Below are 9,207 nucleotides of genomic sequence, written 5' to 3' on the forward strand. Positions count from 1 at the left end.
CCCGTTGGTGCGCAGGAGGGAAGTTCTTAATGGAGGTACAAAAAACGTTGTTTCCTCTTCCAAAGCAGCAGTTTCTTTATTGTTGAAGGTACCAGCCCTCCTGAGGGTCATTGTGTTCTTGTTACAGGATAGGCAGTGGTGTGCTCATGTGGCTGTGCTGGTACAAGAGGTTACTAATAATGTATCCATCACTAGTGCTTTAAATTAGACATTTGTTAGTGTTCAGTCTGGGAAACGGGCTGGGTTATCGGTAAATGTAACATTCCCTTCCGCCCTGTGGAATTTTTTGGAATCTGTCCACAGACTAATCTAGGTTTGTGGGACCTTCAGGAGATGTTCTCTCAGCAGTCCCTGATGCCAGGCTTCTCTCTGTGTACTTCTAATGACAAAACACGAGGGTGCCATAGGAGTGGCTGTGCTGTCTGTGCAACACTGAACATGGTCACAAAGAGAGCTTTTCATGGGTAAGCCAGAGCAAAGGAAAACACTCATCCTCTGTGGTAGGAAATGTCAGATTTTATCTCTTTAGCATGAAAATGGTTCTCTTCTGACAACATATAAGAGCAAACCTGAAATTTTATACGTGTTAAAACTGTCACTGGTGTAAGAAAACCAAACTATCATTTTAATCTTAAAAGCTTTGTGGAGGCAGAATAATAGTTCTCTCTTAACTGTCCTTAAAAGGTTATGTGTTTTTCTTGTTTTTAATGCTGTGGAAAATTTGCTGCTCTTTTGACGACACTGATCCCTACTATGGGATAAAATAAGACTCTAAAAGTAGCCACAGTCTTTGAAAAAAAGATTTTTTTTCTACAGTACCCAAACAATGTCCAAATTTTGTGTAGTGTGTTAGTCCTGTTCAAAGATATTAAAATGTTACTCTTAAACATGAGTTAGAAATGGGTGCAGTAGTCAAAAGGGTGAGAGGGAAGACTGTGTGCAAGACCATGCCTGAAATGAAATAATGTACTTACTTACTAGCAGTGTTGATTAAAAGTATTTGAACCTGTATATGAGACTAGTTAATTATTTATCTGTGAAACTGCTATGACCTAGAAGAGGTGCTTTTACTGCAAGCCTGTCAAATTATGTTTTGAATTTAGTCTTTTGCTTGTAATAAATAACTTTGTAGCAAGAACTGAACTAATTTGTTTTGGTTCTTCGATGTCTTAAAACTGGCAGGCATTTGTTACTGTCTCTAGATAAGCTGTAGTGAGTTTTCCTGTTCCTTAAGTTTCATATTTGCTTTCCAACTTTGTAGCAGTTACTCAGTTAAACTAGCTCAATAAACTAGAGGTAAGAATGAATGTATTGTTGCAGGGCAAATTAATTTCTAGAGTGATATTCTGTCACCACTGGTGGCCACAGCTAGGCCCATGTGGAAGAGTTAAGAACAGGGCAAAATGTGTGAAGGTTTTCAGTTCAGGGATGTGTGTGAGTTCGTTTAACAAACCAGAACAGATCTCTGTTCCAAATCCCTGTCTCCCCTGAAGGTGACATAACTTCTTGCATCCATGGTGCCCTTTGACAATATATGTTGCCCTTATTTGGAGGAAGAGTTGCTGCTGTCAAAAACTGCTTAAAGGTTTGAAAACAAAGTTTCTTGAATTCTTGTGGCTATACTTCAGTGTTTTTGAATCTCTTCAAGCTTGAGGTGTGAAATACTGCATCAGTGTTATTTTTATAAGGATTATGCTGTGTTACAGAAGTTAAAAATATTGGTTTTAACCTTTAGCTTCTTGTTAAATTGGGCATTGTCCCTTTGTTGATAGATGTGGCTGAAAACTCTATGGAATTATCATTCTTCCCCTGAACATCTTCCTTCTTCTGGTTTCTTTTTTTAATTTCAAAAGAATGCACAATAATAATTTTGATCTTGTTTTCCTGGTATTATTCTCAGTTATTTGTTTTAATATAGACACAGAGTGGTTGTAAATGCTCAAAAGAAGCAGAGTTCTTGTTTACTTGCTTAAGAAAGCATTGTTTTTCATATTCTGGTGGTGCTGAGATACTGAAAAGTTTCTAAGTTCAAAGAAATTCTAAGATCATCAAGATTTTGGTAATGTGTGTTTAATAAATCTGTCTCTGTGGTGCATGTGCTTTGATGTGGTATAAAGGCTTATGTAATTCTTCAATGTTTGAAGAACAGAATAGAAAAGTCATTGGTCATACTGAGAAAAATGCAGTTACCAGTTGAGGGAAAGAAGAATGGGAAAGTATGAAGCGTTCAAAATAAAATCACTGCTGTTAGTGGTGAAGGAGAGCTTGGGGGTTTGGGTTTGTTCGGGGTGAAGTTTTACAGGTCGATTTGCTTTTCTGTGCTGAGACTGAAGCAACTTACAAAAACCAGTAACTTGGCTACAGTGATAAGGAGAAAAAATGCTGTTTACTGAAGGCTGACTTAATGCTGAAATGTGTGTGAATAGTGAGGGTCAGGAAGTTCACCCTGAGTTAAAGTTCAAATACCTTGTATACCTAACAGCAGGTACGAAAAACAATGAAACAATGGATCCTGCAGCTCAGAAATTTTCAACTTAAGTGTATGTCCTTATGGAAGTTAGCCTTGGTCAAGGATAGCTGCCTGGGAGTGCTTTCTGAGCATTTACATGGCTTGTGTTGTGTGGGAGTCTAGAATGGCTTAACTAGTAAGTTCCAGCAGCTTTTGATGTGTTTTGATGATCCGTGTTAAGTAGGCACAGTGAACTTTAAGGTGCTTGGATGTTTTATAATAATGCTGAGTGGGTGGGGAATTGATGGTGAGTTAAGATCAGGTAACCTCTGTAGAGGTGTTTGTTGGTTTTTTTCAGAACTGGGTAAAAAATAAACCCCAGACTGCTTACTCCCCATCTTAGCATGTAATGGCCTTCTGGAAAATCAAGTTTTAACTTTGAATAAACACTTAGTGGCTGGCAAATAAGAGGATGAAAGCTTTATGTTGAAGCATTTTTTTTTTTTAAAAGAGATTTTTATGGGATTTGTGTAGTGAAAATGTATCTAGGATGTTAAAGATTATGACTTTGAATTTGTAATAATAAATAGCATTTGTAATTTTGATTTCTTTATGTTGCAGCTCCCGTTGTTAACCGATACAACAGAAGAGTATCAGGTAAGAAATTAATGTTTCTGAGAAAGTTTTGATACCTATATTTGACTAATGGTATTAGATTGCAAGCTGGCTTCTCTTCATCACTGCCTTATTTTTCATACTTTCAGTATTTTTATTTGAAATAGTGGGAATTGTTTCTTAATTCACTGTAGAAACCAGTGGGCAACACTTTGAGAGTAATTCAGAAACCAGTTCTGGGGGTGATCACAGACTATTTAAGCACCTTCAGCAGTAGTAAGGATTCTGTCCAGAAAAAATGCAACATAAATATTATGGCAAAGAGTTGCTTTGCAGTGAATTGAAAAGTGGCAGCTTCTTCCTGCTGGAGCACATCTCCTCATCTTCCATGTTGCTGAGAATTTTATCTCTGGTTAGAATATAGAAATAATGGGGCATGTCGGGGGGGTGTCCCCTCTTTGGTTTAGCTACTTACTTGTGCAACTGATATTTAAAGTAATTGGATTTGTGGCTGCTCACTTGTTCTGGAAACACAGATCATACTTTTTGTTTGCTTGTTTTCTAACTTAAGCAATATTTAATGCTTTAATCAGTAACTCTTATTCCCAACAAATTATTTTTCAAATAGTTTTTGAACAATATCACCTAAACAAAATGTCATATGTAGATGAGAAGGTACTGTATTATTTTCTTCATCTGAGGTGCAGTGTGGATTGCTTTGCATGTGTTACTTTTTTCCCTTCAAATATTTAATTGTAACATTTAGCTTTTCTGGAAAATTTGTGGTTCTGATTTGAAAAATGTCTTTGTAAAAATGCCAGTATGTTCAGTGTTTTCTCTCTGGTTTCTAGTTTAATACTACTTAGTTTGTAATTTGTTTGTATTATCTGACATGTACTTTGGTATGATAGTTATGGTGGAGCGTTGCTAGCAATATGCATATGGAATATTAATATGTATGAGATAAATACATGTTTAATTTATATGCAAAATGTCCTTATACCCACACTGTTCAGTTGCTTGAGTATCGTTAAGGATGTGATTGTGTATTTATGTCACTACATATAAATAATTATTAGTATAATGAGAACTTAATAACTCTTAAAAATTAACAGTGCTGGTAATTTTGGTCTATTATTACATGAGAAATTTAGGCAAGGCAAAACTGTATCTTGAATGATAGAGCTTGATACTTTACTAGTAAATATTAGAAATCATACCTTGTAGAGCATCTTAAACTGGAGAGTCCCAAGGCATTTTAATTTCTTTGCTAATTAAACTAATCCATTCTGGAACCTGTTGACAGAGTAAAATCTTACCGAAGAGAATTAAATGCATCTCCAGGTTTAGGTTTAAATAAAGGCTGAATTATTCCTGAAGTTAAAAAGTTGAGCCTTGATCAGAGGGTAGTTGTAGTATTTTTGAATCCTCAATTCTGAAATACAATATTGGTCTCTCATTTTACTGAGCCACTCTTAGGTAAGAAAACAAGTCTTAATTGAAGGGGTCTAAAGGTTAATGTGAACAACTAAACAGCAAATGTAAAATTGAATTGCAATTGGATTAAGGGGCACTGTTCAGATGCTTAATAACACTGCTGCTCCAAGAAGAGCCAGAATAATTCAGAGCTCACAGTACATGTTAGAATCCTCATGGAGGCAAACATTAATAGACTACGGTTGCTTTACTCCTGTGTGTTAAGTATTTTTCATAATAAAAAACCTAACATTTTTTCTCCACTGTCTATTTCATGATCAATGTGCAATTTCCTAAAATACGAAGGAGGTGCATCCATGCATAACCAAGGAGACCCCTTTTTCCTTCTCTTGTTGGGAAAAGCACAGAAATCTACTGGTTTGAGGCAGGTGCAAGGTTTGTTTGGGGTTTATTTGCACTCCATCACTGCTTTGTCTATTAAGAAGGACAAATAGAAAGGAGACTGGCAGGGTTCTCCTGGGCTGTTGAACTCAGCCCCTTGCTATCATAGCCACATTTTATAATCCCTTGCATAAATTGAAGGACTGGTTTGTTTGGTTTGGTGCTCTAAATTTGATTTTATTTCCTTGTTAGATAGGTTAAGTTTTAAGAAGCCTTCCATTCTGCAATTTTCATAGGATTTCTTCTTTATGAACCAACAAATAAGAAACCAACATTGCATTATGGGTTACTCAGTGTAGTATTTAAATGTATCTGGTTTTAACTAATTAAGTAAAACAGAACAAACCATGGAGAAGAAAAGCTGTAATTGCATTTAGTGCATTATTATCTGGTTCTCTATTCAGCAGAACATTTTGCTAGTCTGTGTTGAACCTTCTCAGTCCTACTGGCTATTGTGATGTTTCCAGTGCAGTGTATGTTTGTAAGGGGAGGAAAGAGCTGAGCTCAATTATTTGCTGAAGTAAAGATTTATATGTACAAAATTGTAGTTTTACACAAGTCTGGAAGAGCAAAATAGAAAAAGAATTTATAAATTAACATTGGACATACTGAACAAAAGACTTAAAAGAAAAATTCTTGCTTGAATGTTAAGGCATTTGTCTGTCTAGAAAATTATGGCATTGCTCTCACTGTTCAGTAGGTGAAGAATGAAAGCTAGAAAAAATAATTCTATTTAAAGTATAAGATAGTAAAGTGATTGTCTACATTATAAATACAGTTTAGGACAGACTAATAATTGTTGTGGTAAATGATTTAGCTGGATATATGTTCTTGCAGACTAACAGTAGTTTATGACCCTCTCTTACACACAGCAGTTACAGAATCTTTTAAACTCCTTTATTACTGTCCTAAATGTTACATGTGGAGTGCTTATTCCTGGTCAGTTGTGATGAGCTGCATAAAGATAACAGGTTGATCATGATTCCCGTGGTGAACTAACACAAATTCTAAGGATACATAAACCCATTGAAAAAAACTGTTGTAATGGTTACTGGATTTTCATTTAGGTGTTTCTTTTTAGTTATGAAACATGTAAGCCTGAGGCTTAGAATCCTGATGCCCCTGACAGATATTGCTTTAATGATTGTAAATATATAACTGTCATTCTTTTAAGACTTACTCAAAAGAGGAGTTATCTGACACGTGGCAAGAATTGGTCAGGAAGTTTATTTCTGCACTTTTCATAAACATTGAACAAATTAGTTTGCTTCTAGCTTATGCAGTACCTCAGTAAAACACTTCAAGAAATCAGGATTAAGAAAACTGCTTGACAAATAGTCAACTGTTAAAAAGGTCAAGTTGACCTTGTACCTTAAAACATACCTTGTATATATTATTTTTGTCCAGAAGAACAACAAATTTTAATTCTTCACTTCTTGAATCATTGACCAAAGGTGATGACACTGCTTTCATATCCCATAAGTGACACGAGCACATTCTCACATACTACTACTTCTTTCTCACCCTGTAGAGCTGTGGGGATTCATTCTGCCCACTTATGCTCCCCATTTCTGCAACAACTGCTACTTACTCATCTCCTAGGCTGATGTGTTCCCTGAGGGGAAGGGATAGTGTTGTCTTGCTTGGCATTAAACTCTTCCACACAGTTTGACAGCCATAAAGGCTCTGCAGGGAATCCCATTTCCTTCTTGACCAGAGAAATAAGGCTCTGTGTGTTGGTCAGAGACTGAGCCAGCAAAGCAGGGGTCCATGGTTCGGACAAAGAGAAACTCCACAGACTGTGCAGGAGGGTCATCTTGGAAAAAAGGGACTTATCTAATCATGTTCATGGAATTATTTATAGAAGTGCAGAGTGGCAAAGTAGTGTTCTGGTGAAGAGAAACAGCCTTTTCCCAGAAATGTTGGGAGGGAGAAAGAGAAATGAGAGCTTGATGTTCCCCTGGGAAATTATCTACTGAACAGATTAGTTGTGTGTAGCATGTTTGCTGTGCATCATGTCAAGGTTCCATGAGGTGTGCATAGGCACCAAGCGTGGGTCAGTTCTAATTTGTATACAGGCTAGTGGCTGACTTGATTAAAATAAACCTCTATTTGCAAAATCAAAAGCTATCCCTATGTAGAAATTAACAAAAAAACCAAAACAACTGCCAAACCACAGATTTTAAAGTCCTCTAGCTGTAGGATGCCATAGACTGTGGTGCCTTGGGCAGTTTCAGTTCTAATTATCCAGTAAAAGTCTTCTTGCTGCTGCTTTAAGTGAAGTTGCAATGTCTGAGCCTTCTACTCGTGTGAGTAACCCATGTTAAATCATTGTTAACTAACTTGGTCTGCCCAGGCATGGTTTGGATGGTCTGAAAACCATACAGATCCCTTCCTCCCAAAAGTTGGACTGTGCCAAAATTCATACTTGCATGATTATGTCTCTTGATCTTGCTCCAAGCACAGGGGCTCCAGCCAAACTTAATTTTGTTAGTCACTTCCTTTTCTGTACTGAAAGAGGCTGCAGAGGATACCAGGGAGTATCTCAGCCCTTGGCTAGTGACTAGGGATTGCATGGAGGTGGGAGAAAATTGGTGATACCTTTTTTCGCAAGTAATAATGTCTTCAAAACTAGAGGGAAAAGTGCATTGAAACTTCTCCCACTATAACAATTGACACATAATATCAAAGAGAATTTTGCTTCTGGCAGGATATGAATGAAAGGTAATTGTGGCTTTAGAATGAAGAGTGCTGTGCCTACTACAGTCTCCCTGGCCCACAGATTCTTCTCTTTTAGTTTCAGAAAAGTAGAAGTTTTTTTGTTAGGTTTCTATACTGCCATTTCTAGGCAACTTTGTTTTCATTCTGCAGAACACCCACTCTCCAGCAGACTTGCTGACTTCCTCATGGGGTAGGAAAAAATTCTGAGAAAATATGACACCCATACCATACATGTGTGACAGGAGGTTTCTATCTGTTTTCTCCAATTATTTTTGTTTGTCTGGGTGGCCTGGTGCAATTTTCTGTCTTGCATATGCCTGTACCCCTCCTCAATCTTCTTTTGGCCTCTGTGGGATAGGAATGAGATTACAGTTTTCACATTCAACAACTATAGACTGAAAAATAATATATTGCTTCCCTGGATTATATAAGAGTTACTTCCTCGGTATTTTTGTATCAGAAAAGTAACATGACTGCCAAGATCTGTGGCTATTTTCATGTTAATATAAAAAGTAATCAAGTGAAGAAGATTTGCTTCAGGTAGTCCCTTTGGTAGGGCACCTTTCAGCAGAGACTCAGTGAAGTGAGAATGATCAAATCTGCTGTCCCTGGAATCAAGTGCAGAGCCCTCTCCTAGGGTATGATTGCTGAGGTGTTTGCATGGGTGGAGGATAGTTTTGTTTAAATGTTACCAAATTCTTTTCTCCTGTTTATAGCAAACATAAACGTGATTGCATTTGGAGTCAGTACTTTTGAAGTTGCTCCTCTCTCTAGCAGCCTGATGTGACAATTATGTTTGGGTTGGTTTTTTTTCCCCATCTTCATGTAATATTTTAATGTGCTATTTTTAGAGGGTGCAGGTAGAGAATTTTGTCTTTGAATAGTGTTTAAATCTATGTCCCCTGACCATTCCTGGCTTTTTCTGTAAGAGGTGTGTGTGACCATTGGTTCTTTAAACTCACTGTTCACCATTTTGGCAGTGGAGGACTCTTCATCTCTTCATTTTTCTGGCTTCTACCAAAGATGAGCAATTATCTCGTAAAGTAGATTGGAGGTTGAAACTCTCTCTGGGCTTTCTAGTGAGATGCAGCATTTTGTTCACACCCTGGCAAGTTGACGTGTCAGGATATGATGATAATATGCATAGCAAATCTTTTTAGTAGTTTTTAGAGTTTTCAAATGACATTTTTTATGAGAGCTTTTATATTAATTACTGCCATGCAGCATGTTATTATTTGGTAAGGAATACCATTTGGGATCTTGTTAATCTAGGACATCTAAATAGTAGTAAAAAAGTAAGAGGCATTGCTTTTTTGCTTTTGAGTATTTTCTCCTGCAGGATACTATCTACTACTTCAGTGATAAAATCTTATCACTTCAAATCATCAAGGGAGGAAGACTGAGTGACTAACTTTCTCTGTGCCTTTCTCTTTGCTTTCTCCTTGCAAGACTATCAGATTATTAGGGAATGACTTCAAAATCACAGTCACTCACAGCTATTTAATGAACTTCTATATTGATTACTCACCATCTCACAAAACTGA

The sequence above is a fragment of the Chaetura pelagica genome, unplaced genomic scaffold, assembly GCF_000747805.2.
Source record: "Chaetura pelagica isolate M959 unplaced genomic scaffold, ChaPel_1.0 scaffold364, whole genome shotgun sequence".
Taxonomy (NCBI): domain Eukaryota; kingdom Metazoa; phylum Chordata; class Aves; order Apodiformes; family Apodidae; genus Chaetura; species Chaetura pelagica.